At 41.7% G+C, this 24,428-nt stretch overlaps 1 protein-coding gene across 6 annotated transcripts in view; it reads left to right on the forward strand.

Moving 5' to 3' along the window:
- TTBK2 (tau tubulin kinase 2) overlaps positions 1–24,428 on the forward strand; it is a 210,336-nt gene that overhangs the window by 12,010 nt on the left and 173,898 nt on the right. For 2 of the 6 annotated variants that reach the window (XM_078853327.1, XM_078853328.1), the window contains exons 1-2: positions 17,689–18,289; positions 19,304–19,382. The exons of 3 other annotated variants lie outside the window; for them this stretch is intronic. The gene's annotated coding sequence lies outside the window, so the exon portion shown is untranslated. Of the gene's footprint in view, positions 1–17,688; positions 18,290–18,615; positions 19,383–24,428 lie in introns of those variants that run through there. One more of the 6 variants, XM_078853329.1, reaches the window with a different exon arrangement.

Here is a 24,428-nt window from a genome sequence, read left to right on the forward strand (position 1 = left end):
AAGGTGGGCCATTTCCAGCACAAATCCAGGCTTTCTCACACACCCCCCCCCCCGGACACACACCCACTCACTCACTCACTCTCCTGCTGGTAATAGCTCATCCAAACTGACCACTCTTCAAGTTTAAATCCAAGTTTAACCAGAACGTCTGGGGAGGGGAGGTAGGAAAAAACAAGGGGAAATGGGCTACCTTGCATAATGACTTAGCCACTCTCAGTCTCTATTTAAGCCTAAATTAATAGTATCCAATTTGCAAATGAATTCCAATTCAGCAGTTTCTCGCTGGAGTCTGGATTTGAAGTTTTTTTGTTGTAAGATAGCTACCTTCATGTCTGTGATTGCGTGACCAGAGAGATTGAAGTGTTCTCCGACTGGTTTATGAATGTTATAATTCTTGACATCTGATTTGTGTCCATTTATTCTTTTACGTAGAGACTGTCCAGTTTGCCCAATGTACATGGCAGAGGGGCATTGCTGGCACATGATGGCATATATCACATTGGTGGATGTGCAGGTGAACGAGCCTCTGATAGTGTGGCTGATGTTATTAGGCCCTGTGATGGTGTCCCCTGAATAGATATGTGGGCACAATTGGCAACGGGCTTTGTTGCAAGGATAGGTTCCTGGGTTAGTGGTTCTGTTGTGTGGTATGTGGCTGTTGGTGAGTATTTGCTTCAGGTTGCGGGGCTGTCTGTAGGCAAGGACTGGCCTGTCTCCCAAGATTTGTGAGAGTGTTGGGTCATCCTTCAGGATAGGTTGTGGATCCTTAATAATGTGTTGGAGGGGTTTTAGTTGGGGGCTGAAGGTGACGGCTAGTGGCGTTGTTATTTTCTTTGTTAGGCCTGTTCTGTAGTAGGTGACTTCTGGGAACTCTTCTGGCTCTATCAATCCAGACTCCAGCGAGAAACTGCTGAATTGGAATTCATTTGCAAATTGGATACTATTAATTTAGGCTTAAATAGAGACTGGGAGTGGCTAAGTCATTATGCAAGGTAGCCTATTTCCCCTTGTTTTTTCCTACCCCCCCCCGCCCGACGTTCTGGTTAAACTTAGATTTAAACTTGGAGAGTGGTCAGTTTGGATGAGCTATTGCCAGCAGGGGAGTGAGTGTGTGTGTGTGTGTGTGTCCCCCGGGGGGGGGGGGGGGTGAGAGAGCCTGGATTTGTTCTGGAAATGGCCCACCTTGATTACCATGCACGTTGTAGGGAGAGTGGTCACTTTGGATGAGCTATTACCAGCAGGAGAGTGAGTTTGTGTGTGTGTGTGGGGGGGGGGAGGGTGAGAAAACCTGGATTTGTGCTGGAAATGGCCCAACTTGATGGTCACTTTAGATAAGCTATTACCAGCAGGACAGTGGGGCGGGAGGAGGTATTGTTTCATGGTCTCTGTGTGTATATAATGTCTTCTGCAGTTTCCACGGTATGTATCCAATGAAGTGAGCTGTAGCTCACGAAAGCTCATGCTCAAATAAATTGGTTAGTCTCTAAGGTGCCACAAGTACTCCTTTTCTTTTTGCGAATACAGACTAACACGGCTGTTACTCTGAAACCTGTCAGAATAGCTGATGTGGTCCGTCAAGGAGACCAAGCAAGAACATTTCACTGAAGAAAGTGGTATGAGTGACAGAGATTAGTTTTCTTTCGGATGACGGTGATACTTTAAAACTTGTGAATAGGACCTCTAAATGCTACTGAAGTGGGCTGCATTAAAAATGCCAACCATAGATACTGTCTTTAAGACTCAAGAAAAAAAAAAGTTTTGTATATCTTACTTTTGCATTCTCTTAGGGCTGCAGGTTAGGGATGGTATGGTGTTGGTTTATATTTGACCCTAATTAACCTGTCCAGTCTCTACCAGAGACCATTACGTATGCTTCCTTTATATCTGAATGCCATGGAGGAAAATTATTTTTTTCACAGTTTTAGGGTAGCAGTTATGCAGCAGCCCCTGCTCCCATTGACTGAACACTTACATGAATGTGATGAGTGACCTTCCATATTTTGATTGTTGTTGATAGCCCTTTGCTTGTTCTGGGTGGGTTTTTTTTAAGTTCACATAATGTGCCTTCAGTCACTTGTGTTTAAATGTATTTTCTTGAGTTCCTCAATCTGAGAGAATTTTTCCCTCTTTTGGACTATAATTTGATTTATTTTCAGATTCCTTTTTTATAAAAATACTTCCCCAATACTAAGGACCATTAAACTTCAAAAAGCTCAATCTTAATTCTTTTAACTCAAATTTTAGCTGCTTGTCCAATGTCTGTCTTCTGTTTTACCAAAAAGACTCTGTCCAATATTAACAAAAGGAATTAAAGCCTAAGTTCACTTTCGGTCACTGTCTGGAGTTCTCTTACTCCACCTTGAATCTCTGTGGAGCATCATGTTGAGATAACTTACTTGTTGCTTTGAGTGCCTTTGAAAGAAAATCTGATCTGAGTATTTTTAGCACAATCTTTTTATTATAAGGATTAAATGTATTTTTCACTTATGCAACAGTTTTATATTTCTTTTATAGAGTTTTATGCTCTGTGGCTTTTTAATATTTGTGACCATTCTTAACTCTCCTCAATTTTGTAATGGTTCTCTAATATGGTGAATTTGCAGCTCTTTTAACTGGCGAATGCCTCTAATAATTCTCTCCTGTAATAGATCTAGGACTGAGTCTCCCATTTCCTCTCATTCACTTTCTTTCCCCTCGTTTTAGGCTTTGTTTTTCTGTCCCTGGAGATATTTCAGTTGCATCACTGTAATCAATCTTCTTGCTTGGCGTAAAAAAAAAAAAAAAATTGTGGAAGGAAATCCTGAAGAAGCCACATTTTTGGTGTTTGAGTAGGCATCCAAAAATACAGGAAGCATGATGCAAACTTCTAGAAATCAGGGTTATAAATAGTATCCACAGCTTTTTCATTTTTTAAATCAAAAGGTCAAAGTCAGTGCAATCCAAGAAAAGATGAAAAATTCCTGTTGTAAGACTTGCTCATAAAAATTAGTCTACTGTTAGTAAATAAAGACCATTCTGCAACAAATAAATTGTCAATATCCATTGTGTTGCAATAAAGTTGCGGGAGGGCAATGATTGTAGATTAGCTCCTGAAAATATAATAAATACACAAATTTATAAAGCAGAAGTTGGGCTTTCTACTCATACAGCATATGACCTACAAAATCAAGGATATGAAAAGGTAAGTCACCTAATGGTAAATAACTCTTCAATCTACAAGCGCACACCTTACCATTACCACAATTTCTGTATACTGGAGGGGAGTCCAGGCAGTGCAACTTAACTCTCCCCCCCTCCCCCCCCTTTTCACCCTTCTGCATATACCACTGGACCAGATTATTTCCCCCCAACACTAGTAGTTGATTTTGTAGGGAGTGGATAATTTGATAAAGGGTTATTTTCGGATGAGTGGTGGAAGGCTGGCACTCCTAGAGAGGCAGAGTTAAAGTTTAGTAGTTGTGGTAGTAGTAATAGTAATTTGTGTGCTTGTAGGTGGAAGAGTTATTTACCATTACGTGGGTTAACTTTTTGTTTCCTTTGTGGATTTGTGTTGAGCATGTTGAGCAACCTTAAGTACTTCACAGGTAAATTTTTTTGCATATTAATTTCCTAGGTTTTTTAAATACTTGATGCAGGGATTGGAGAAGGTGGGAAGATGGTCCTGTTGGAGGTAAAAATGCAGATGCTGATGGAGAATTTTATCTGTCAGCAGCTGTGCATGAATCATTCTTTGTTGTAGGGTAAAATCTGACAGGAAAATAGTGATCCCAACAGAGAAGGTTTCAGGTGAGGCTTGTCCCCCCACACCAGTCTATTTTACATGGACCGGACCACTGTCAACTGATAGGATATGTATGTGCAACACATAAACTTTTTGGTTAGAATATGAATGGGAGTAAAAAACTAATATAAATCTAATATTTTTAATAAAACAATAACTATCTGATGCATCAGAACTAATCAGGATCCATTTCTTTACCAATTTGTGTAGGTAAAAAAATGTTTTTTAAGACAGATTGGTCAACATTCCTAACTGGAGTTGCTAACAAGTGTTACCATCATGTTCGAAATTCTTATTGCGGATGGCAGGGGCTAATGAGGAAAGAGACCAATGATATTTTCTGGCCAGGTGGCTGCAACTTTATTGACCCTGGATATCTCCTAAAAGCAGCACAGCAGAGGAATGGTAAAATGGAAGGGCATGGGAGCATCTACATGCCCTGATACCTAGCCCAAGTACTCTGCCGCCTGGTAATCATGGAAACAATCTCCAGTGGCTTACGATATCCTGCTACTATTTGTTTCCTGTGGTAAAGACTGATGGATCTCTGATCAGGGCTTGGGAAGAAGCATGGAAAACCTACTTATGGTTGGTTTCAGAGTAACAGCCGTGTTAGTCTGTATTCGCAAAAAGAAAAGGGAGTACTTGTGGCACCTTAGAGACTAACCAATTTATTTGAGCATAAGCTTTCGTGAGCTACAGCTCACTTCATCGGATCCGATGAAGTGAGCTGTAGCTCACGAAAGCTTATGCTCAAATAAATTGGTTAGTCTCTAAGGTGCCACAAGTACTCCCTTTTCTTTCTACTTATGGTTGTGAAATGTTCAGGGCCTCAGAGTGAGTTGCCGTTGCTAAACCTCTTGCAGACCAGGTCCATAGCTACTCCTTGTTGTAGTGACCAACCTCTTCTTCTGGAGCAACTACCAAAACCTTTTTTCACTGGCAACAGGAAAAGGAAAATTAGCAGTGTTGTTAGCAATGCTCATTACAATCATATCCCTAAGAGTAGTGGTTCTCAAACTTTTGTACTGGTGACCCCTTTCACATAGCAAGTCTGAATGCGACCCCCGCCCCTTATAAATTAAAAACATTTTTAATATATTTAACACCATTATAAATGCTGCAGGCAAAGTGTGGTTTGGGGTGGGGGCTGACAGCTCACAATCCCCCAGGGGTCCCGATCCCCAGTTTGAGAACCCCTGCCTAAGAGTATGCTGTTGTGGTCATCCTCTTACGAGGCAAGCCTCCAGTAACTGACCTTTAGAAAACTTCACTCTGTGCTACAATTTGAAACCAGACTGTCTCCTTGAGTGAGCACAGGCACTGTTTTTTCTAGCACTGTATGAGACTCTTGGAATGGGGGGTGCTCAAACACATCATAAATAATACCCCATTATTAAAGATGTGCCAGACCAATTGTTACAGCCCAGTACATTACAAACATTGTACCATTCAAGGATGCTCCTGAGCTTAAGTCTTCAGTGGATACTTAAGCCATTAGGACCATAACCTGCCAGGGAGCATGAGCTCAAGTCTACAGTTCCTATCCAAAGCATATAATAAGGGAGTGATGAATAATTACTGTGTGGGGTCATGGCACAAACCAGCACTAGTTTAATTACTTACTTTAAGCATTTATACAAATTCACACCAGTAATACATAACAAGGTTACATTTTGTTTAAAAATGATGTGTTGCAAAATACACAGAACAAGTTTTCCAGTTATGGAAGAAAGAAAGGGCCTATGTCGATAAAGTGGGGAGGCTGATATTGTAGGGAGTGAATACTGTTTCAGTCCTTAGTTTCATCTGTGTCAAAGTCCTTGCCTGAAGCACTGTCTTTGAAAGTATCAAGTAATCAGGTCACTGATGTCAAATCCCAGAATAATTCTCATTTCCCATCAAAAGTGGCCTTGAATTATGATAGAGAGAAAAGTGTTCTGATCTTTTCTTCACATTTTTTATTTCAGAATAGTGAAGTCCCTTCTTTGTCACTGGCCTGAGATTTCAAAAATATTAGTTTGGCCCCTTTCAATTCTGTTTCCTTTATACTGTGTGCAGCGAGCAGAATTTTGTTGGTTATCCTAATCATATAGTATGACTACAACAATGGTTCTTACATAGCAAATTTTTATGGCTCTTTCCTTATGGGAAAGTGATAAGCATTTTATAAGTAGATAGGATCTTCTTTCACATCCAGGTTCAGAACTTTGATACAAGAAAGTAGGTTTGAATAGACTTTCCCTCAAGGGAAACTTGCACTGCTCCATTTTTGGCTCTTCCTTGTCTCTCTTCCCCCCTCGTCTCCCCGCCAATGTTCTAGTTGACAATCTGTAGCCATAGTGTCCTTCATTAGTTTTGGAATCTGCCCTTGATTTCAGTTAATTTTATTATGCTGTCCGAGTTCTGCATCATTTATTTATTTATTTATTAAAATTCTGGCTTCTTATTTAGGAGAGATTCTCCAAATTTTATATTTCAAAGAGGAGATCTTGTGTTGCACTATTCTGCTCCAGTGTTCTTTGCCAGAAAAATGCTATAGTTGAATGTTGCTGAGTGAATCTGACAGTGTGGCACTTCCTCTCAGCTCCAAGTTCAGGTGGTAGCTCCAGTATCTTTTTTTTAATGCAGATTCTATTACTAACAATATTAATTCTCCCTTTGTTTTGGGGATACTACAATCTGATTTTAAAAGCGGTCTGTTGACACTTCACTTCAGACTTGCAGACCCGATGCTGCTTTTCAGTGGAAAAATCTAATTTAAAATACTAGAGCAATTCTTCTTTTAGGTTGGAAGGTAAAGATTAATGACCGCAGTAAGATTTCCAAGGAGCATATATTAACCTGTGCAAGGACTCAGAATCCCCTGGGAAATTGAGGGCTGTCCTCATGAATCTCAGGATGTGGGTACATACCAAAAGCATAGGGTTTTTTTGGGTCTTGTTTTTGTTCCCCCCTCCAACACGTCCACAAATTCACTTAAGTGCATGGATTGTAAAGTTGCTTAAACAACATGACAGACAACCCATGCTCCTCAGCATGTGTGTGTGGACATTTTTTTTTTTTTTTTAGTTTGTACTTTTTTGTTAGAGTGTATTTGAGGAATTGTTTAAAATGTAGAGTTACAATACTAAAAAAACCCCAAACCTTTCCCTGCATCATCTGCCATGTACACCCTGTCTTTGGGCTAATGTACATAGATAAGAAAGTGAAACTGACCAGTCTGGTTTCACTTCTAATTATAAGAAAATGCAAGAAGTAAACTCCATAAATACTGAAAAATGAAAATGATAGTATATTAAACTACTTTCATTTTTTATAATTTCATAAGTTATTAGTAGCACATATATTAATTTTTATTTAAAAATGTTCCCTTAAATGTTAGTTTGTATACTTCTGATGAAATGGAACATTTCTGAACTTTTGAAAACCCTTTTGCTATAATATAGTAAATTAAAGTATTTTGCATTTGACCTTTTTCCTGTAACAGTATGGAATAATTTATCATTAATATGTTACATCACACTACCCTCTATGAGGTTGAAAAACTGGTAATGTTACAGGGCGATATCAGATATTTACTTATGGCTATAAATACTGTAAGATGTTTTGGTGACACAATGAGTCAGTGCTTATGATGTCACCAAAACCTAAGGCACATTTAGTATCTTGTGAACAGTTTACCTCCTGCTATTTTTAAAATTATGTTATGGAGCTCGTGACTGCTTGACTATTCAAGCCATGTTTCCTTCCACTTCCCTTTATGTAAGGTGACGTTTTTAATACTAAAGAGATACATTAGTAGTAACAGATTTTTGAGTAGGATTGCAACTCTTAATTGTTTTTCTATCCAGCTGCTGCCCATTTTTCTGTGGCTATTTTCTCCACTGCCTGTTCTCTGCTGCTCTCCACATTTGGTACTCTTGTTCCTGTTTCAATTTCCTCAGCACCAGTTCAGCCAACTCCAACTGAACAGCTGGTTTGTTGAGGATTATGTCCCCCACTGTTCCTAGGGGAATTGTACCCCTGCATTCCCCACACCCTTATTTCTTTCTGAGGGGTATGACTGCTCTACATGTTGTTTACCTTGTGCCATGAGCATAATTCTCATCTCCTGTATGTGTCTTTTCTGCTGCAGTTAATCCGTGTTCTGTGCACAGATGCTCAAACTGCGCTTTGATCAGTTTGGCATATGTTTCTTGTTTGCTTATTTTGTGCTGCCTTTTGTTCTATTGACCTCTCTTGAAATAAACAAGCAGAAAACAACAAGCTTTTTTTCTTTCCTGTCCAACCTTATTACTTATGAATCTTTAGGAGATGTGTAATAGTATACTTCGTAAGTGCCTTGAGTGTGAACTTTGGTTAGCTCATAAATTGGGTGCAGATCCTGTTGACAATGCTACTGACACACATTTGAGGGTTAGCTAAGGTGTCCCAAATGAATTGCTGCCATCTGCTCACAGTGGGAGGGAGCCCTGTCTGTGCCCACCAGGTGAAACTCTCCCCAGCTACTGGCAATGCAGGCACTCTGCTCCAGGCTGCATGAGCCCTGCTCTTTCTCTTTGCAGGCTAGCAATTTACACATTCCACTCTGTTACACTGGAGTCCTCCATTCCCTATTGTCTTGACACCCCCAGTGCACTCCAGGTGTCTGCAGCCTCTGGGAACAGTGCACCCTAGTTCACTGGTTTGACTCTCCTTAGCACAAGGTGCTTTGACAGGTAAAACCAAATGGCAGTTTATTTAACAGAGCTTGAGATAAAGATTCAAATAAAAGAAAGGATAAGAGTTTGAAAATAAAAGGTTACAGGTAAAAGAAAAACATAAAACACATTCTATAGCTTATATTTATTAACAAGTTATTTTCCTATCTTATAAAATACTTGTCACTCAGTGGTTTGTTCTATCAGCACTTGTCCAGTTCTGAAAGCTGGGATCCACTTTTCATGAGTCACTCTTGCTTTCAGTATCTTTCCTTTGTAATGGATCACTGCCGTGGGCCATTTTTTCCTCTCTCATACAGTCACAAGCTATTGTTTCTTAGTCCCAGAGGGCCATCTCTTCTGAGAACTCTCCTGGGGTTTGTTTGTCTTTGAGTGTACTTAAGACTGTATCTTCCCCAAACAGTAAACATAAACTGGCTCAGTTGAAGAATATTCATTGTTCTCATGTTGATTGGATCTGCTCTCAGACTTCCCCTTCTCGGGTGATAGGTTTCACTCCCAACAGATTTGGAACATACATATCCTATATATTATGTAACTCTAAAATTGATTTCTATAAAAACATCTTGCAATAATCATGACAATCGGCTAGTTCTTAGCTTTTGTCAGAGACCGCACATTACCTTCTTCAGTGTAATATTGAGTAAATGGTTGGACATGATGTAGTACAGGGGTTCTCAGCCTTTTTCTCTGAGGCCCCCCTCAACATGCTATAAAAACTTCAGGGCCCAGCGAGGGTGGCGGAGCTTCGGGGCAGGGCCTTGGGCATAGGCATAGTTTGATTTTTCTTGGTGGGGAGGGCAGGGGCCAGCAGGGCTCGAGCCACCTCTGTATGGCGGGGTCCAGGGAGGGAATGCCACCTCCACCCCCGGACTCACCTCAGCAGGCCACCCAGCCTGTCTGGGCTGGAGAGGGGTGTGCAATCAAAAATTATAATTCAAAGGTGGGGGGCTTAGCTCAAAAAGTTTGAAAGCAGCTTTGGGTGCAGGGAGGGAGTCACTAGGGGTTGTGTGAGGGCAGGAGATAGCTCAACGTGGAGGTAGGGAGTCACTAGGGGCTGTGTGAGGGCAGGGGTGGAGGTAGGGAGTCACTAGGGGCTGTGTGAGGGCAGGGGATAGCTCAACGTGGAGGTAGGGAGTCTCTAGGGGCTCTGTGAGGGCAGAGGATAGTTCAGCTGGCAGGGAGGGGGTAGCTGGGGCTGTGTGCAGGCAGGGGAGTAGCACAGGGTGCAGGAGGAGGTACTAGGGGCTGTGTGTGGGGAGTGGGTAGCTCAGAGTGTAGGGAGAGGGTTATTAAGGGCAGTGTGCTGGGAGGACTCCCCTGTGGTCCCTATTCCTGGAGGGGTCTGCCAGCCACAGGGCTGGGTCTCCCCACCCAGGGGCTCTTACCGACTGCCTCTGTGGAAGCAAAGATATCTGGGAACTGAGGAGCAGCTTCAACCTGGGGCACCAGCAGGAGAGGAGGGAATGCTGCTGCTGCCTGCTCCATGGCACTAGCCAGAGCAGCAGCAGCTTCCCCGCACTGTCTGGCTCCATCTTCCTGCCTCCAATCTGGCCAGGGGGTGGGGAGAAGGAGGGGCAAGGTGTGGAGCTGCCCCTGGGACTGCAGTGGTCTTGTGCTGCGGTTGGGGGGGCGGGGCAGGGCAGTGCCCTCCATGTCTCCAACTCTGCCCATGTGCTCAGGGCTTCTGAACCCACAGGGAGCACCAGGGCTCGGGGCTCCAGGATTCAGACCCGTGTCTCCAGGCTTCAGCCCTGCGTGGACCCCTGGTTGAGAACCACTGATGTATTATACCTGCTAGGGCATGACTGGGCATATCTGTATCACAGATACATTGGTAGGCTCCTTTCTTTTTTAATTCTGTGTTGTGTACAGTTCAGGAACTGAAGCTTGTGGAAAAGACGTATGCTAGCTTTCATATGGATTATTTATGTAGAAACCTGAGATACTGTATACTGTGTGGAAATTTAAAAAATGCAATAGTTGTTAAGCCTTTCATTTTCTACATATTGCTCAGATATGTTATACACAGATTTACAGATGTCTAAAGTCTGTGAAATAGGCCACTTTGGAAAATTGCTTGTATGCATTTTCATCTTTTAATTAAAGAATTTATTCCTTGGTTCAAGTCACTGCAACCTTAGTTGTGGAGCTGCTAGGATGACTTCATAACACGTTATGCCAGTCTTGCAAAATTGTCACATGTATTTACTAGTTCAGGTAAAATCTACTAGGCTGTCTGAACGATGCCAATGACGGTGCACTCTGGCCCATCTGTCCTCGTTTGTGCACATCTGTGGGGAAGAAGAAAGGTAAAGACTGTGTGTATGTTTGTGGGATATTGTTCTGTGAGGGGAAAAAAGGTGTGGGGAAAGGGGATCCACTCTTGCTAGCTTCTTTGTCCTCTGCATCGCACAGTCTCCTGCATTCTCCCCTTTTGTTTAACACAGGATGGAGCAGTGCTCTATAAGGCATCCACGACACAGCTATAGAACACTATGAATTCTGAGCTGGTTCCAAAATATGCTACAGGTTGTGGTTTTGTGTTACGAGAATGAAAACCTTAGTCTTCTATTACCTGCCCCAGAATTTACTGGTCCAAAGTGAGCAGGTGAGTGGAAATTCGTAAGGCGAAGTATCGATTGTTAGTAATCTTTGCTCCTCCCCACCCTCCTCAAAACTACCACAGAATGGTTACCATGTTTCCATACCAGCTTTTCAGAGGTGGCTGAAGCGACTTCTGTAAAACACATTGGGATTTTTTGGTATGGGAAATGCTGTATAATATTTTATATAAAAAGTGGTTTGATTGCCAGGAAATTTGGAACACATATTAAGTTCTCATTTATATAATGGATTACATTTGGGAGAGTGGAGGTAGGGTTGATGTCTGTCTGTGCAGTTTAATCAAATATTTTTTGTTGCTTTATCAGCATTGCTAAAACTGTTCTTTGTTTTCTAAATTGTTGTAACAATTTTTTTTTCATGCTCTGAAATGAATCTAAATTTATTTCCAAGTTGAATCTTGCCTTGCTGGAAATATCTGATGTTGGAATAGAGCTGTGATAGTAGTCAATCTTCTTCTAATAGGAGTCTGCTGTAGCTACCGTCCCTTCACAGATTCTTGTTGGTGTACTTACTAGCAAGTTTGAAATGGAAGATAGTATGTGATATTAGGTGATTTCATAATACAGCTCCAGTGTAAGTTAGTGCTGCTTCCTTGTAGCTTTAATTTACATAGCCAGCACAGAACTCCTCTCCAATGGCAGAAAGCTTGTGGAGGCAATCTCTAGCTGGTTGAAAGCCACTTTGTGCCATTTCTGTCTTGAATGTCTGAACCCACAATATCTGGAAATCCTATTTGTTAGCATTGTTCCTAACTCTGAGGAGGTAAACAATAGACATGTCCTGCCTTGAATCAGGTAGTATTTCCTTGACAGGGTTATGTAATAATTTACAAATATTTGTGATTTTTCACAGCAGTAAAAATTTACTAGCCTGACTTGATCCTCCCTGAATATTTGTGGTGTTTGCTAAGTTGTTTAAAGAAAAATTGTTGTGTTTTGCCTACTGTCCTGTTAATGCAGGCATTGGTGTTTTATTTATTTATTTTTTTTAAATAAGCCTGAGGGGGGGCGGGGAGTTTCACCAGATATCTCTGAAAAATTATGACATCATAATCTCAGTCACCATACTGGTAATTTGGCTACAGCATGTTTCTATTCTCTTACCAAAAAAACAAAAACAAAAACAACAAAAAAATCCCATCTGCTACAAGAAGAGGGTTTTTTTTTTTTGTTTTTTTTCCTGTAGGGCAGATGATATGGAGAATGTTCTTTGCTGTCTCCTTAAAAGGAGTTGAGCATATATTAAGTTGGCAGTATGTTTATAAAACCTTTAATATATCTGAGTACTTCATTACTGATATCTGGATTAATAACTTCTTTCTCACACTTAGCTTGAAATATAACCTCTGCTGTATGTTTCTAATAGCTCTTGAGAAAAGAGAGTATAGGTCTTTTGGTTGTAGGGATCACACATGGCTATGTTACCTCAAATATGTGCTGAATTCTAGTCTTTATTACAATTTTGGACATCTACAGTAACAGTCACTGGGTATGTCTTCACTGGCAGAGTTACATCGCGCAGCGCTGCTCAGAGAGTGCTGAAGGGAAACCGCTGTTGTGTGAACACACTGTCAGCTGCCTGCACAATAACTTGTTCACACTTGCCGTGGTATTCGGAGGGGTGCACTCTGGGCAGCTATCCCACAGATCATCTCTTCCTCTTCTGGCACTAAGAGTTGTGGGAAGGCAGTGGGGGTCGCAGGGCATCTTGGGTCCTGTCCCAATGTCCGTGATGCATTGCTTCGCATCCCAGCAATCCCTGTGCTTCCGTCTGCATTTGGTGCCATCTTTCAACTGTTTGTGTACTTTGCCTCTTCAGTCTGCAGGAATGGATTCTGCACTGTTGACCAATATGCTGCTTTCTCTGACCAACATGTCACGAGTGGCAGTGGAGTTTTTCTTTAAACTACAAAGGAAAGAGGAGTTTGACATTGATCTTGCCATGCATAGTAGCTATGACACAAGATTGCTTGTGGCATTCACGGAGGTGCTGACTACAGTGGAACGCTGCTTTTGGGCTTGGGGAAACAAGTACAAAATCCTGAAAGGATCAAAAGACAGTCAAAATCTTGATAAACTACATTTCCAATTAGTCAAAATCCTGACGCTATACCCCGTTAATTATATTCCCCCTTTCAGTCATCCAGCCATCCCACTTTACTTTTCATATCCCTGCAATGAGGGATCTACCAGGCTTTTCTGACATCGCTCCAATAAATGATCTTTGGGGAAATAAATAGCTGTGAAGTGCTGTGTGTGAGCACACACAGCGTAGAGCAGTGATGCAGTGTTAGTGATTTTGAATGTCAGGATTTTGTGTGTCAGGATTTTGATCAAGTTCCAGTGTACTGGGTTTCTTAAATAATGCTCTACGTATTTGTCATGCACTGTGCATCAATAGTGCAGTTTTCATTTACCCTGCCTGACTCCAATTAGAATACACATAAAGAAGCTATTCTCTTGAGGCAGTGGCTCAATAAATCTGAGCCTGTCTGAGTGAGGTTTGTAGAATGTTGCTATACCCATTCTTTCTGGATTCCTTTGTCTTCCTCTCCCTTATAATCTTGTCAGATGTATACACTTAATGTGTGATTAGAAGGGTGGACATGTGGCTTCAGCAAAGGCGGATACTATCAGTCCATAACCAGATGCTTTCTAAGAGGTGCAAGTGACTGGTACAAACTTTATTTTTTCCAACCAAAGATAGAAAGCTGACCTAAGAAGCAAAGTCTTGAGGGTGTCTCTCACACCCCAGTGTAGTATATTAATAAATTAATTTGGTTGGCTATTCATTAAGCTGGATATTTTAAAATTTTTGCTTGAAATAAGTGTTACTTCACCATAATGAAGGACTTAATTTGTCATAAAATACCTTATATATGCCATAAGAATTTGAGAGAAGCTGTCAGGGTTGAATCCCTACTCTGGCACCTCGAGTGCAGGAAGCAGGAGCCCGCAAGGATTTAAAAAACTAATACTTGCCACTCCAGGCTTGTATTAAACTCCCAAGGTTACAGCTTTTCTCTGACCTTGGCTGTTAAACGCAAAAAAAACCCCTTTGGACCCAGGATGGAGCACTTGGTAATTCCTCCTTGTGGGGTACCTCCCCTTTCACCTCCCGTCCAGGGAAGAGCTGAGAGAAAACAAAGAAAATTAACTGGTGCCACCAGTTAATTCAACAGCATATGCACAAACCTCTTAGGGCACCAAAAATCCAATTCTGTTCTTAAAAAAGGTAAATTTTATTAACAACAAAAAGAAAGAAAATACATTTGGATCTTAGGTTTTTGCTAGATTTTAAAGGAGCAATTCCAAAAATTAAGCACCCAAAATAGCTTTCTTGGGGGTTCAGCTTAGAGGTTACAAGCTAACAAAAGCATTTGGGGTTAGCACAGAGGAGATGCACGAGCCAAAATAAAAAATAAACCTGATTGTGTCTGTCTAAACATTCCCTATCCAAATAATTTCTTCTAGGTATGGAAGATGAATTTTCATACCTAGTTCAAACCTTACACAGCATTCCTGCTATAGCATTGCTGCTTCGTGTCCCTCCAGACCAGAGAACAACAAAGGGAAAGTTTCTTTCCCAATTTTAAAAGTTCTAGTCTTCTCATTTGCTTTTTTGGTCAGGTGCCCACTCCTTTTCTTTTACCTGTGAGCTTGTTAACCCTTTACAGGTAAAGCAAGCAGAGAACAGACACCAAGACGGATTTTACAGCTAACTGGCTGGCTGGGTGTTCATAAAAGGGAGCTACCCCCCACTTCATTTATTGCAGAAGCTTATTTGACTGCAATCTTAATGAAAATTCCACTGTCTCTGAAGAGCAGGCTGACTCTCTTGTTGGTGCTAAAGAATATAATGATAAATCATCCCAGATTGTCCATTAACTCTCACAAATCTTGGGAGACAGGCCAGTCCTTGCCTACAGACAGCCCCGCAACCTGAAGCAAATACTCACCAACAACCACATACCACACAACAGAACCACTAACCCAGGAACTTATCCTTGCAACAAAGCCCGTTGCCAATTGTGCCCACATATCTATTCAGGGGACACCATCACAGGGCCTAATAACATCAGCCACACTATCAGAGGCTCGTTCACCTGCACATCCACCAATGTGATATATGCCATCATGTGCCAGCAATGCCCCTCTGCCATGTACATTGGTCAAACTGGACAGTCTCTACGTAAAAGAATAAATGGACACAAATCAGATGTCAAGAATTATAACATTCATAAACCAGTCGGAGAACACTTCAATCTCTCTGGTCACGCAATCACAGACATGAAGGTCGCTATCTTAAAACAAAAAAACTTCAAATCCAGACTCCAGCGAGAAACTGCTGAATTGGAATTCATTTGCAAATTGGATACTATTAATTTAGGCTTAAATAGAGACTGAGAGTGGCTAAGTCATTATGCAAGGTAGCCTGTTTCCTCTTGTTTTTTCCTACCCCCCCCCCCCCCCCCAGATGTTCTGGTTTAACTTGGATTTAAACTTGGAGAGTGGTCAGTTTGGATGAGCTATTACCAGCAGGAGAGTGAGTTTGTGTGTGTATGGGGGTGGGGGGGATGTGAGAGAACCTGGATTTGTGCAGGAAATAGCCCAACTTGATTGTCATGCACATTGTGTAAAGAGTTGTCACTTTGGATGGGCTATCACCAGCAGGAGAGTGAATTTGTGTGGGGAGGGGGAGGGTGAGAAAACCTGGATTTGTGCTGGAAATGGCCCACCTGATGATCACTTTAGATAAGCTATTACCAGCAGGACAGTGGGGTGGGAGGAGGTATTGGTTCATATTCTCTGTGTATAAATAAAGTCTGCTGCAGTTTCCACGGCATGCATCCGATAAAGTGAGCTGTAGCTCACGAAAGCTTATGCTCAAATAAATTGGTTAGTCTCTAAGGTGCCACAAGTACTCCTTTTCTTTTTGGATGTTTGTGGTGTTCTGTGACCTGTCAGCTGCCTAAAACATGCACCAATAACCTATAAATGGGTGTTCTGGTATGGTTTGATACTGTTAAAATATGGATTCTTTAGTGTTCACTTTAATGTTATCAAATTTGTTCTAGCTTTCTAAGGCCACTTTCCCCCCACCAGTGTATGAAACAGATCTGTGATAGAGTAAGTTATGTTTCTCCTTCAAGTGATTGTCCATAAGTACATTCCACTCATGATGCACATGTGCCCTGTGTGCTCAAATTCGGAGTCTTTTTGCCATCAGTGTCTGTATTACCGCATATGTGCCCTGAGTGTTCTCTGTGGCTTGTGTCAAGGACATGAAAAGGTGGAGTGCAACAGCCACCACTCGGTTCCTCTTACTATCTCTTGGCTTCAAGAGGGAACAGCTTGCAGTCTGTGGTTCATGAACTTCTAGCACCTTTTTCAAAAGTGACTGTAGCTAGGCTTGGAAAGATTAGTTTTTTATCAGTAAATGTCAATTTCACTGTACACACTCAGACTACTGAAAAATATTTCCATCAGTAATAACAGAAATGTGCAGATATGCAAAGTAAGAAAGATGCTGCTTAAGAATTTACTAGAGTTTGATATAAGGATATTTACTTTGTATATTTTGACACATGCTGTTCACAGTTTGTGTTTTAACAGTGCTGAAGCTTTGACTTTTTGAATCTCAACATCTACTGTCATTGAATAATTATCTGGCCTCCCTATTGTCTGGTCCCTCCACCTCCAATATTTTCTTGTAACTATGAACATTTAAATAGATTCAAATAAAAAGAAATGCTTAAAACCCATAATTTTGCACAACTGTGAAAATGTAAATTGTTAAAAATTGAAAAAATATTTTAAAATAAACCTAGATGTTATCCATTGAAATTATAAAAAATAAAAATTGAATTCTGCCAAGCCTATCCATAGAATCATTATGATTGTATAGTTTAGTTAGTTGCCTGTTGGTGCTTTATTTTTCCAAAATTAAAATTCTGCTGCCACTGGGATGGCCTCAGTCCAGTATCCTAGATTCAAATACTGCCCCTCCCTGTGAGGGTGCTGTGCCCATCATTAATGGGCCTAATATTAATTGGGCCTAATATCTGACTTTCCAGTTTTAGCTTGTCAGCTATAATTTTCAGCTTCAAATATTCTGTCTTTATCAAGCATAATTTTAATGCAGTCCTTGAATCACATCAACATGATCTTTGTTTTAGATTCAGGTATTTTAACTCCCTTTCATACCTTTTCCCATTAACATTTGTTGTTATAGATTATTGTAATGTCTTAAGAACTTCTACATACTTTTTGTAGTTTAGCTCATAATCTGGGTAAATTTGTAGGCCCAGTTGTCACAACAGACCCCAGGAATGCTTACAAACCCTTGCATCTCTTCTCTGATCCAAAATGATAGTGCCAGTTGCCTCGATCTAGGGGAGAAACATGCATGGGTGATCTACAGGCACAAGGCCTTTGGACCACACAATAACACGGATGCACATCCGTGTGCTAGAACTTGGGGCATTGCATAGAACTTGCGAGTCCTTTCTCCATCACATTTGAGGATAGTCTGTCCAAATAATAATGGATAATACAACCACTTTGTTCTACAACAACAAACAGGGTGAGGCAAGATCTTCCCCACTATGTTGAGATGTGGTTAGACTGTGGAACTCGTGCATCAGATGCCAAATCTCCCTCTCAACAGTATGTTTATGTGGTCTGCAGAACAGCATAGCAGATAATCTGAGTAAACATTTCTCATCCAGTTACAAGTGGGAGATCAAGGACTCTATCCTGCATAACATCTCTTTGAGTTATGGTTATCCGTGGATAGACATATTTGTGACACAAAACAAGAAGTGTCAGATTTTCTGCTGGGGGTAGGGGAACCCAGACTCCCTGCTTGATATCCTCTTAATCTCTTGGTCAGAAATCCTGATGTACATTTACCCACAGGTCCTGTTGGCTCCCAGAGTGCTCTGCAAGATCAGAGAGGACTCACCCAAGCTAATATCAATAGCTCTGTGTGTGACCAAGGCAGGTTTGGTTCCCAGATATTCTGTTGACCTGCCAGCCAAGGACCTTGTCTCTGCTTCTGGACCTGCTATCACAGAATGAAGGGAAGCGGAGATTATACATCCAGATCTGTAGTTCTTTTATCTAACATCTTGGCCACCGGATGCATATCAAAGGTAGAGCAATCATGCTCCTTGTCTGTCTGGAATATCTTAGTGAACAGTAGGAAAGATCCTTTAAGACAAACTTACCTAGTGAAATGGATGATGCCTTCCTGCTGGTGTCTCCAAAAGTCCCTGTCTCTGCAAGAAGCTTGTGTGTCTGAGATCTTAGAGTCAGACTATTGGCTTGACTTGAAACAGCATAACATGTCATTTAGCTCCATCAGGTTCTCCTTGTGGCTATTTCTGCTCATCCTCCAGTGGATAGACATACCATTTTTTTCATCTAGCTGTGATCAGATTTTTGAAAAGTCTTGCTAAGGTGTTCTCACCTATTAAAGAACAAATCCCACCATGGGACTGTAACTTGGTTTTCTTGGCACTGAGAAGCCTACTCTTCAAACTGACGGTGTTAAAAACATCATTCCTGGTTGCTATTGCCTCTCTGAATGTCAGAGAAATCAAAGCTTTAATGACTGGCTCTCCTTATATACCATCTTTTATCCAGACAAGATGTCTCTGAGGACACCTGCTAAGTTCTTGCCAAAGGCAATCACAGAGTTTCATCTGAACCAGCAAATTAACCTACCTACATTTTTTTTCCTAACCTTCACGCTACCAAAGTAGAGGCTACACTGCACTCTGTAAACGTCAGGCATGCCCTGACATTTTATCTGCAAGGAACAAACCCTTTTAGATCTTTGCCGGGATTTCTTTGTCGCCATCACAGAGAGGATGAAAGTCAAAACCATCTCATCTCAGAAACTATAGAGGTGGACTTTTGATAGTGTGAGAACTTATGAGGTGGGCAAAGTAAACCTTCCTACCACACTGAGTTCTCTCCCTTAGCAGCGTCATTGAAGAATATGTATATTCTGAATATTACATATAAAGCAGCCAGTTGGGGTTCTGGTCACATGTTTGACACATTAAGTTGTTACTGAAGCCTTACAATCAGATACTGCATTTGGCAAGGCTGTTTTACAGTTTTTGTTCTCTTAAGATTCTGAGCTCTCACCTCCATTGCAGTGATCCACGGCTTAGGAGTCAGCACTAGTGGAAAGTGCACATGGACAACGCAGCTCAAAGAACTCCAGTTACTGTACTTGTAAGTAATTTTCCTATGTGGAATGTGTGGTAGATGGCCATATCAAAAAGCCCCAGAGTTTCTGGTTAGGACTCTGAGCTGGGACCAGAACAGCTGGAGCACATTATCCTCCAAGGAAATCAGCCTGTAGCATACATCGAAGAGGAGATCAGGAGTTGACTGCTGGGTGTGGATGCAAAGCCAAATAGATACACCGAAGACTTGTCTAAAGGAACTGTTAGTGTGCTGCAAGCTGAGATGTAAATTTACCTCATACTAGCCTGCTCGCTAGCTGTCAGTATGGACCCTGCTGTTGCATGCTAAAATTTCCCTAGTGTGCTTTAATTCACCTCTTCTTTTTCAGGGACTTCCTGTAAACCTCCCACCTCTCCCCCGCCATTACAGGGGTGTGTGTTTCCCATGTCTCCTTCCCCTATACCAGGCTCTTCTATTCCAGGTTCTTTGATATATAAACAGTTACAGAGGTGGTTGAAGCTCCTGGGTGTGGTAACCAGATGCAGGGGACTCTGTGTATTCTCTGTTTCCCCACTCTGGTTTTCAGATTTTCATTAAAATCAATAGTATTCTGCCCACTGTTGCCTGGAAAGTTTCCTGAAAAATTGGAATAGATTGGATGTGGTGGTCAAAAATTATCATGTTATATCCAACAAACAGAAATGCTGCCAAGTTGAGTGTAGAACCTCACTTCACTGGGCCAACCAGTCCACAGCTGCAATCCTCTATCTGTGTACTATGAGGTCTTCACTGCCAAAGGTCACATGGAGCTGTGGAGAAATCTTCCAGATTAGTTGATTTTTTTCTTTTTTTTCCCCCCTTGAGAGAAACACAGATTACTTAAGAGGCTTGTCCAAGAGCTTATCATTTGTGGCTGTGTTGGATCAATGTATTTTCCCAAAAAGCTTAGCCATCAGCATTCCTTAACTGAAAAGGCTGGGAGAACATGTGTTCCCCTGCTTGGACAATTGACAGATAAAGTAATACAAATAAATAGTAGTACTAGTAAGGACAGTACGTGGTAGAGTATAAAAACATCAATCTCTTTGGAGTTCCAAGGGTTCATGATAAATGACTCAGTCTCTGACTTTTATCTCCAACAGAATTGACTCCTCCAATGTGTAAAATGGTTATGAATGTAAGAAATTTTATTCTGATTACATGGTCCCAGCTCTGAACCATTAGAAGTTGTTACATTTTCATTGGCTGATTGGCCCTTTTTCGATGACGCAACCATGCATCTTTGGACTCCTGGTGTTTACATCATGTTTTGATAACACTTAACCCTTCTCTTATGCTGCATGTTTTCGAAGAGCTCTACAAATATTAGTTATTGTAATACTGTTTATTTTAGGAACTGGTAAAATTGGCCTATGCTTCAAATGTTGGAAAGTGCATGCTCAGTGTAAACAAACAAAGAAGTGGTTTCTTTATAGTAAGCTTCCATGGGAGATAAGTTAGTTCAATTTTTATCATACAGTTTTTATTCTATCCTCTTCTAGCTTAGTTTAGGTTTGTAGATAACAATACACAGAATCATAGCTTCCTGGCCAGTAAGATTTATTGTTTTTTGGGCTGTCGATTAATTGCAATTAACTCATGTGATTAACTCAAAAAAATGAATCTTGATTAATCGCACTGTTAAACAATAGAATACCAATTGAAATTTATTAAATATTTTTGGATGTTCTTCTACATTTTCAAATATATTGATTTCTCTTACAACACACAATACAAAGTGTAAGTGCTCACTTTATATTATCTTTATTACAAATATTTGCACTGTAAAAATGATAAACAAAAGAAATAGTATTTTTCGGTTCACAAATACTGTAGTGCAATCTCTTTATCGTGAAAGTGCAATTTACAAACGCAGATTTTTTTTGTTACATAATTGCACTCAAAAACAAAACAATGTAAAACTTTAGAGCCTAAAAGTTCACTCAGTCCTACTTCTTGTTCAGCCAATCACTAAGACAAACAAGTTTGTTTACATTGATGAGAGGTGTTCCTGCCTGCTTCTTATTTCCAGTGTCACTGAAAGTGAGAACAGGCTTTTGTATGTCACTTTTCTAGCCGGCATTGCAAGATATTTACATGTCAGATACGCTAAACATTCGTATGTCCCTTCATGCTTGGGCCACCATTCCAGAGGACATACTTCGATGCTGATGATGCTCATTAAAAAAATAATGCATTAATTAAATTTGTGGCTGAACTCCTTGGGGGAGAATTGTATGCTGCCTCCTCTGTTTTACCCACATTCTATCATATATTTCATGTTATAGTAGTCTCAGATGATGACCCAGCACATGTTTGTTTTAAGAACACTTTCACAGCAGATTTGATAAAATGCAAAGAGGTACCAATGTGAGATTTCTAAAAATAGCTACAGCACTTGATCCAAGGTTTAAGGATCTGAAGTAAAATCTGAAAGGGATGAAGTGTGGCGCATGCTTTCAGAAGTCTTAAAAGAGCAACACTCTGATGCGGAAACTACAGAACCCGAACCACCAAAAAAGAAAATCAACCTTCTGCTGGTGGCATCTGACTCAGACGATGAAAATCAACATATCAGTCTGCTTTGGATTTTTATCAAGCAGAATTTGTCTTCAGCATGGACACATGTCCTCTGGAATGGTGGTTGAAGCATGAAGGGACATATGAATCTCTAACGCATCTGGCATGTAAATATCTTGCGATGCTGGCTACAAGCCTGTTCTCACTTTCAAGTGACATTGTAAACAAGAATCGGGCAGCATTATTTCCTGCAAATTGTAACCAAACTTGTTTGTCTGAGTGATTGGCTGAAGCAGGACTGAGTGGACTTGTAGGCTCTAAAGTTTTACATAATTTTATTTTTGAATGCAGTTATTTTTTGTACATAATTCTACATTTGTAAGTTCAGCTTTCATGATAAAGAGATTGCACTACAGTACTTGTATTAGGTGAATTGAAAAATACTATTTCTTGTTTACAGTGCAAATATTTGTAATAAAAAATAGGGCTGTCAATTAACTGCTGTTTAACGCCTGTGATTAACGCACTGCACAATTAATGCGTTAATTTTTTTTTAATGCGTGTTAATCGCAGACCTGTGGGCGGGAGGGCAGCATGAGCTGTTCCAAAAAACCTGGCTGGTCAGGCACAGTAACACAAGCCTCCACCAGAGGGCGGGAAGAAGAGGCTACAGAAAGTAAGGTAGTTCTCATGCCCTGGTTTTTAAAGTCTAAAAACAGGATGACCAGGGGCTTGCCAGAGCGGGCCACCCACCTTTGCAGATCTCATCCGAACTGCCCTCCCCATGCCACCTGCATCTGGGGCTGAACCCTCCCCCCGTGTCACCCAGATTGGGACTGACCACCATCCCAAGCTCAGGGGCATCATCCCAAACTTTATGCCTCCTCGGGCTGGGGCTGACCCCTCCCCCTCCCCCTCCCCCTCCCCCTCCCCCCCCCAGCCTGAGCCGTGTGCCGTCCAGAGCCTCGTGCCACCCAGAGGTGGGGCTGCCCCCCTGCCTGAGCCCCATGCCCTCCCCCCCCCCCCTCCCGTGCTGCCCAGGGCTGGGACTGAGCTCAGGGGCTGACCCCCCTGCCCGAGCCCTCTGCTGTCCGCAGCTGGGGCTGACTCCGCCTCCCCACTCTACACTTCCCAAGACTGGGGCTCAGTCTCTTCCCCTCCCCCCCCCGAGTCAAGTGCTGCCCACAGCTGAGGCTGATCCCCCTTTCCCCCTCCAGCTCCGCGCCTCCACCGGCTGAGGCTGATCATCTCCCCCACCCATCCCCAGCTCTGCACCTCTCAAGGGTCAGCTCTGAAGCCAGCACTGCCCACCAGCAGCAAATTTCTCCCCTTTCCTGCTGGCAGGCATTGCTGGCTTCAGCTGATTCCCAGGCAGTAGCCACCTCTGCTCTGCTCTGCGTCTTGCAGGTGGGACAAATGCCCAGTTTTGGCAAAGAAGTACGGACTGGCAGGACAGAGCTGAAAAAGGGGACTGTCCTGACCAAAACAGGAAGTATCTACACCCTAGCCAGCCCGTGCCCTATTGTTCCCGGCCGACCCCTCGTTCTCGGGACCAACCCCCATGCATCATGCTGCTCGCTCTGGGGGTACCCCATAGAGAACATGGCCTGGCGAGCTCAGTCACCCTGCACCAGCCTCTCCTCCCCTGCAGTATGATGAGTCCCTGATGTAAAATCCACCCTCCCTTGCAAACAAGGGCTCACTCAGCTGAAGGGAGCCCACCTAGCTCAGTAAAAGGAGGTGAGCCTGGTGAGCCCAGTACCAGAAACCACCGTTCCAGAAGCAGCAGCAAATCACCTTCGTCACCCTCCTCCTGCACAAGTCACTGCTTACTTCCCCGCTCCCCCCGTCCTCCCCCTACACTGAATGCTTGTTTGTCTGAGTGATTGGCTGAACAAGAAGTGGGACTCAGTGGACTCGTAGGCTCTAAAGTTTTACGTTTTATTGTTAAGTGCAGTTATTTTTTACATAATTCTACAGTTGTAAGCTCAACTTTCACAATAAAGAGATTGCACTACAGTACTTCAATGAGGTGAATTGAAGTTTTTTTGCAGTACAAATGTTTGTGATAAAAATAAATATAAAGTGATCACTGTATACTTTGTATTCTGTGTTGTAATTGAAATCAATATATTTGAAAATGTAGAAAATATCAAAAATATTTAAATAAATGGTATTCTATTGTTTAATTGCGATTAATTTTTTAATTGCTTGACAGCCCACATTTTTGTTCTGTTTTGTCCTTTAGGTGATTTTGGGGATCAATAAGTAATCATGTTAGTCTGTTTGATTTGGAAGTAACTCTTGGTTGTCAGTAAATCCAGATTCAGTTTTGTGTGTGTGTGTTTTTTGTATTTGAGCAAGCAGTTGACTCTGTGTCAAGCAGAACTCAGAACCTAAATTCTTTAGAACAGCAGTTTGCAACCTTGGGGAAGGGGTACATAAAAGTTTCTAAGAGATTGTAGCAAGCCTTCTCACTTGCTCAAAATTGGTCTGGCCACCACTCTGTCGTGAACAAGGGGAGAGGCCGAG

Source organism: Lepidochelys kempii, chromosome 6 (assembly GCF_965140285.1).
Source record: "Lepidochelys kempii isolate rLepKem1 chromosome 6, rLepKem1.hap1, whole genome shotgun sequence".
NCBI lineage: Eukaryota > Metazoa > Chordata > Testudines > Cheloniidae > Lepidochelys > Lepidochelys kempii.